A 6,413-nucleotide genomic window follows, 5' to 3' on the forward strand; every position below is an offset into this window, starting at 1 on the left:
GTAAATAGTCGGGAAGTCATCGTGCTAAGGCCCCATAGGACCAGCGCACCAGAACAGCAACCGTCGCCGATGAAGAATAACGTAGATCGAAAGGATCCAACCTGAAAACACACAAATATAGGCAAACCACAACCAGATCCGAGCAAATCCACCGAGGATAGATCCGCCAAAGACACGCCTCCACAGGCCCACCAACGATGCTAGACGCACCACCAGAACGGGGACTAGGTGGGGAGACCTTTATTCCATCTTCAGGGAGCCGCCGCCGTCTCGCCTTCCTGAGTAGGACACAAACCGTAACAAATTTCAAATGAACGACTAACAACGGAGCCCTCTCGCCGGCCCTTGTCAGAATCCACCGCGCCCCCATGGCCCTAGGGTCACCGGAGACGAGGCGAACCTGCAGCGGAGCCGGCGAGAGGCACGGACCCTAGCTTTTCTTGAAGGAGGAGGCGGCGGCTGCTTCCTTGCTTTGCTTTGCTTGATCCAAATGAAACCTTCTAAAATGTACATCCTTTGTCTTTAAATGTAAAACGTTTTGGCAGTTTATCACGTGGCAGGCATGGTGAGTCATCTTGAAATCATTAAAATTAAATCATTTGAAATGTACATATGTAATTCACACGTATTTTTTGCGGGGTCATTGTCATATGTTTCTGTGCGTGTAGGTACTTCATAAAAAACAAAGTGGGTTTTTTTTAGACAAAAAAAACAAAGTGGGTGGTGCGCTGGTCCTTTGGTTGGGCTCAAAGTGGGTGGGCTGCATGTTTGAAGCATCAGTTCTAATGGCATTCAGCGGCCCGTAGTTACGCTCATCACGGACTCAAACAAACAAAAACAAGACGCCATCATATGACATCTCTCGTCGATCTCTCTCTCAAGATGGCATCTGGAAGCCGCGGCGACATGGACGGGAGGCGATGGTCGGACCTCCCAGCGGACGTGCTCCGCGAGGTATCCGGCCGCGTGCGCGCCGCGGCCGACTTCGTCAGCTTCCACGCCGTCTGCAAGCAATGGCGCGGCTCGCGCGACCCGCCATCCCGGGCGAGGGCAGCCAGGACGCAATTCCTGCCATGGTTCCTCGCGCCGCCGGACGAAGAACCCGACCACCTGAAGTTCAGGTGCGTCTTCTCCAAGGCCAGCTACCGCGTGGTGCCCCCGTCGCCCGTGCCCCGGCGAAACTGGGTGTGCAGCACGGACGGCGCCGGCGTGTGGTATCTGGCCGTCGACGAACACCTCCGCCCTAGCCTCCACGATCCTCTCACCGGAGCCGTCGCCCACCTGCCCACCTTCCCGTGGGGGGAGGGGTTCAACCCCTGCGGCGTCATCTACGACGACGGCACCACTTTCCTCCACAGCTACAATGAACGTGGATGGTTCAGGGCGGCTCTCCTGCGTCCCGGTGATGCCGAGTGGACGGCCGTCGAGAGGACCCTTGAAGCACCTTCGATTTGGTACCGTGAGTTCTGCGCCACGTACCACGGTGGCAAGATCATGGTGACCGCTGATGCTAGCCTGTGGCACGTACTCACGCCTGATGGTGATGATGGTGACGACGTGTTGGTACCAAGTCCGCCACCATGTCTGCCGTCGGAGGAAGAGCCCTCCTCGCGCCAGTACAGCCATGTCCTCGAGTCTTGCGGCGAGCTTTTGTGGGTGGTTGTCCAGGTCCAGTTGCGTAGTTACACTCCTATGAGTGGCCTCAGACCTGTGCTCTCAGTGCTTGTGCACGCGCTAGGGGAGGAGACAACATCGTCACTGGAGAAGAAGACACGGTGGGTGAGGAAAGATGGCCATAGCCTGACCGACCGCGTGCTGTTCCTCGGGTGGCCCAACAGCTTCGCCATGGATGCCTCGCAGCTGGGCGGTAGGGACGGCGGGTGTGTCTACTTCGTCTACCGTGAAAATATGGACTTGCCACGTGAACGTGAAGAGGTCGGCGTGTTCAGGTACAACCTCGTCGATGACAAGATCATACTACGGTCGTCAAAACAATCTTGAGTTGATCGAGCGGCTGCCTCAAGGATCGGACGAGGGGAGGTGCACCTGGCTAGTACCCCAACCTGCTATTGCTCCAATTCAGGTATGTTTGATAAATAATACAGTTTTGCTAAAGCACATCTAGATGTGCAATAAGTATTGCACATCTAAGTCCTATGTCATTGATCTTATGTTGAGATTCGTGTGGATATTTTCTTTTCTTTTTTCTTTTCCTCTTTATACTTGATTCATTCACTTAGATGTGCAATAACTAGAGCACATCTAGATGTGCCCTAGACACATCCAGATACTCCCTCCGTTCCAAATTACTTGTCTTAGATTTATCTAGATGTGCACTAAAATGAGTCTAGATACATCCATATCTAGACAAATCCAAGACAAGTAATTCGGAACGGAGGGAGTACCAGTTAAAATTATCGCCACATCAAGAGTTTAACTTTTTATTTGCGTATATCAAGAGTTTTAACTTTAACCTCGATACTCTTCATAAGCATCTCAAATTGATTAATTCGTATTCATTTTATATTCATTTTCCTACATCAGGAAACTCAATGAGAGGGCGTTGAAGACTCAAGAGCTGAAGCAGCGGCTGGTCTAGTTACTAGGCCAACACATGTTGCTCACACCGAGAGACATTACCAGCCTAGTTTTAGGGTGCTCGTCCGTAATTTGCCTCTCATTATGGAGAACTCACAACTAAAACTCTTCTTTAGCAACCACGGCAATGTGTCTAGCGCCGAGGTGATCTACTACAAAAAGACCAAGCGCCCACAAGGCATCGGCTTTCTAACATTATTGACGGCACATGCCAATAAGGAAGACGCTTTAGATGCTCTGAACACATTGTTTTTGGATGGATGTAGACTTGAGGTAAGCTCGGTGGGGCGGTGGCGACGACGGCCATCTTCCAACAAAGTAGCGTAGCTGCATATAAACTATATAGCTTGATCCTCTCTGTTCATAAAATGACAATGGTACGTGTTGTTGGTACACATCTCGAAATTCATTATGAGTACTGACTCAAGTGGCGAGAAACAGGAAACTTTGAAATTTATTTTCCTATTTTGGGAATTGGCTGACAAGTTTTGACAAATAAAAAACAGAAACCTATGGTGACAGTTGCAGTTCCTTCAATATTTTGGGCTATATAGAGATGTCGAAATGATTCCGCTGGGTACGCACCACAGCCTAATTCCCCACGAGCTTGTGAGGAAAATAACTGAATGATGTTTGGTTTCATTTCTATGAAATGGAACCGGGCCGGGTTGCCCATTTCCATTGAAAAAACTCCATCAATTCTTGATTTTGGATGCTCGAGCAAATAGTAAGTGAGATCTACAGGGGTCGCAAGGTTGGCGTCGTGGAATGTTTACGGATGACGAGTGGTTGATTTTGGCTGCACCAAGGCGGCTCCTTAATATGCCACTGTTAAACTGAACCCCTTTGGAACCGTTTGTAGAGCGTCATTTTTCAGTTGTTTCTATGTTTTTTTCTCAAGCACAGTATACTTTTCCTGTATGCACACATTTTTCGTCTCACGAAAAACATTGTGAAAGAAGCGAGTGGTACGGGTGCAAAAGACAATACAGAGGAATAGCATTCATTGTTGTTCTATATATAAATAGTGAACAAGTTTAACTTTTTCCGCAGAACGTGTCACAAATTCGGATTCAGATCACATAGGAAGGGAAGTCAGGTAAGCTACTTCCCTTCACTAGATTCCTGTAATTTGCAGCCTAACACCATGATTTAAGAACAGTGATTACCTATAATAAAATGTGAACAATAGTAACTTTTTTAACAGTGCACGTTCTCTGACTTCCCTTCCCCATTTTACATATACTCCATCCGTTCCTAAATATAAGTTTTTTTTAGAGATTTCAATATGAACTACATACAGATGTATATAGACGTACTTTAGAGTGTAGATTCACTCATTTTGCTCCATATGTAGTCCATATTGAAATCTCTAAAAAGACTTATATTTAGGAACAAAGGGAGTAGATGATACTGTAGCTCTCTCTCATAACTAGGTTGGAGCCTAGTGGCAAGGGTACACAATGATGTATCCCGCGCCTAGGGTTCGAATCCCGTCGGAAACGAATGTCTGGTGCCTCACCTGGGTGGGCTTCTTCTATAAAAATATGTCCTGAGACAAACCCGGCAGCTTGGCAGCCAAGTTCAAGATATCTGACATAATAAACTATTTGACAAGCAAGATTGAATGGAACAGTTAACAGCACATGCTCGACTGTGGCCGAAGCCGGAGTCTATTATAGTCAAAAGTTGGAAAGCTACAGGCGTTGATGATTGCACTATTATAGTCAAAAGTTGGAAGCTCTCATCGTCATGTGTCATATCTGGTACTTCATGACGCATACATAAAAGAGAATTTCTTAAGATGCTGCTACATCAATATAAGAATGTCATATATAAAATGCACAAAAAGTACAACAAATAATGATCTAAAATGGGGAGCAAATGTACAGAAGTCCAAATCTGAAACGTAATGCCAGAGAAGAAGAAATAAAGACTTGACAGAATGGGCCAGAGGGACTTTTGAAGTCTAAAGTCCAGATCTGAAATCTGACATCATAAGCATTTATTTCTTCGGATAAATTAACTTATTTCTCACAATTCTTCTGATTATGTCTTCTCCTCTTTACTTTTTATATTCTCTTATTTAATAATAATAATGGAATACTTGGAATTAGTAGAATTCTCAAACTACGGAACCAACTGCTTTCGCACCGGGGGGGGCGAGATCCGGAGCAAGGACCCTAAGAATCTGGAAGATATCTCGAGAAAAGGTTTTAGCACCGGTCTCTCATATATGTACTCCAGTTTATCCGAAGTATCCCAATGGTGTAAGACCGTCGACTATTTGGGAAAAAGGAGGAAAATCACTCTGATCTCTGATTTCGGAGAAATAAGTGGCTCACGAGGAATGGAGAGACAGATTCTCTATTTGATCTCGAAGTCCTCATATAACACTTCTTCCAGTCGGATCACTTGTTGGAAAAACATAATGCTCACACATGTTCCACACGGGCAAGGAAGCATAATATCATGAAAGCCGTCTGATAATCTTTCTATAGGTTCCCCGAAGAGAATGGTCTCATCACAAAAACACTTTCTATATGTTCTGTTATTTCGAGATTCGAAGAAGCAAGCAAGTTTTTCATATAGTTGTTTTTGTGTAGTGATCTCTGTTCATGGGAGATCACGAGGCCAACTGATACCCGAAGTGGTTAGGTGGGGATAGAAGAGAGGGAAAGCGGGCTTCTATCACATAGTTTCTCTTTCAGGGTACATAGGACGGCCCTCTCGTCATTACCTTTTGTGCTTACCCGTAGCTAGCTGTGCCTGAAGTCATGGATGATGCTATTCCCACTGAGAGATGTGCTGCAAAATGGAAGCTGTGTTAGTCCTCGGCTAAAAATCATCTTCCTTTTATTAAAGACCATATATATCCATATGTAGATAGAAGAGGGGATATAGTCGTTCAAAGCTAAGGTGAGTCTGTTCCAGCTAATTCCTCAGATTCCACTTTCCTGTCTGTCCATGTAAAAAGGAGTCCAGCCCACAAGGAGAGGGAATCCACAATAATATATGTTTTAGATGCTTTCTACTATGTTTCAAGTGATCAAAGAATTAGTATCTTTAGACAGAACTGAATAGCAGATGCAGGATTCGAATGTTAAGGTTATTAAAGCTTAAAAGAAAAAGCAGTCATAGGTTAGGTGACTAAGAAAAGAATGTGGAAAGGGTCACGGAATAGGATTGGTATATAGTTTCAGCTATAACAGAGATTTCTCAGCATGTTTCTATCTGGTTGGTATCCGCTGGTACCATTCATTGTGAGTGCTTTTAGGGGTTGCTCAACTCTCGGCTATTTTCACCATCTAAATGATTGCATCTTCCCGTTCTCACAATTTCTCAAAGGTTATTGTATTGATACTATGGAATTTAGAGTGAAAAAACAATAGGGTTCAATTCGATTCATTTTGGAAACTCTAGCGGGGCCATCCCAAATTCCTCTCAGCTGTCATAATTGAATAAAAGGGATCGTATAGCTTTCCAATCCAGCAACATACATCTATCACCTAGGCATAACTGCCAACATCAGTATGCAGAAAGAATCTGTTTAGAACGGTTTAGAGTCGGAACCAAGGCAAGATATCCAGGATTCCGTGTCCCTCCAACTCCATCCATTGGGCGGCGTCTTTTCATCCGGAGAAGCTGTCGAAGCGATAGCCATGTCTGATCCCCGTATCTGTGAAAGAGCAAGGTCTTCCTAGTGGAGTCTAGAAAAAGAGCCGGGTATTCTGAGTGGAGTCTGGAATGAGACCTGCTGCCTCTGGCTTGACCATTAGCTGCTCTATCTGTTATTGGAAGCAGGAGACAGATCA

The 6,413-nt window shown here is 45.5% G+C and overlaps 1 pseudogene; it reads left to right on the forward strand.

Moving 5' to 3' along the window:
* The first annotated feature begins 4,471 nt into the window (after nucleotides 1-4,471).
* LOC125507323 lies at nucleotides 4,472-5,180 on the forward strand (annotated as a pseudogene).
* Nucleotides 5,181-6,413: the final 1,233 nt, after the last annotated feature.

This window comes from Triticum urartu, chromosome 5 (genome assembly GCF_003073215.2).
Source record: "Triticum urartu cultivar G1812 chromosome 5, Tu2.1, whole genome shotgun sequence".
Classification (NCBI taxonomy): domain Eukaryota; kingdom Viridiplantae; phylum Streptophyta; class Magnoliopsida; order Poales; family Poaceae; genus Triticum; species Triticum urartu.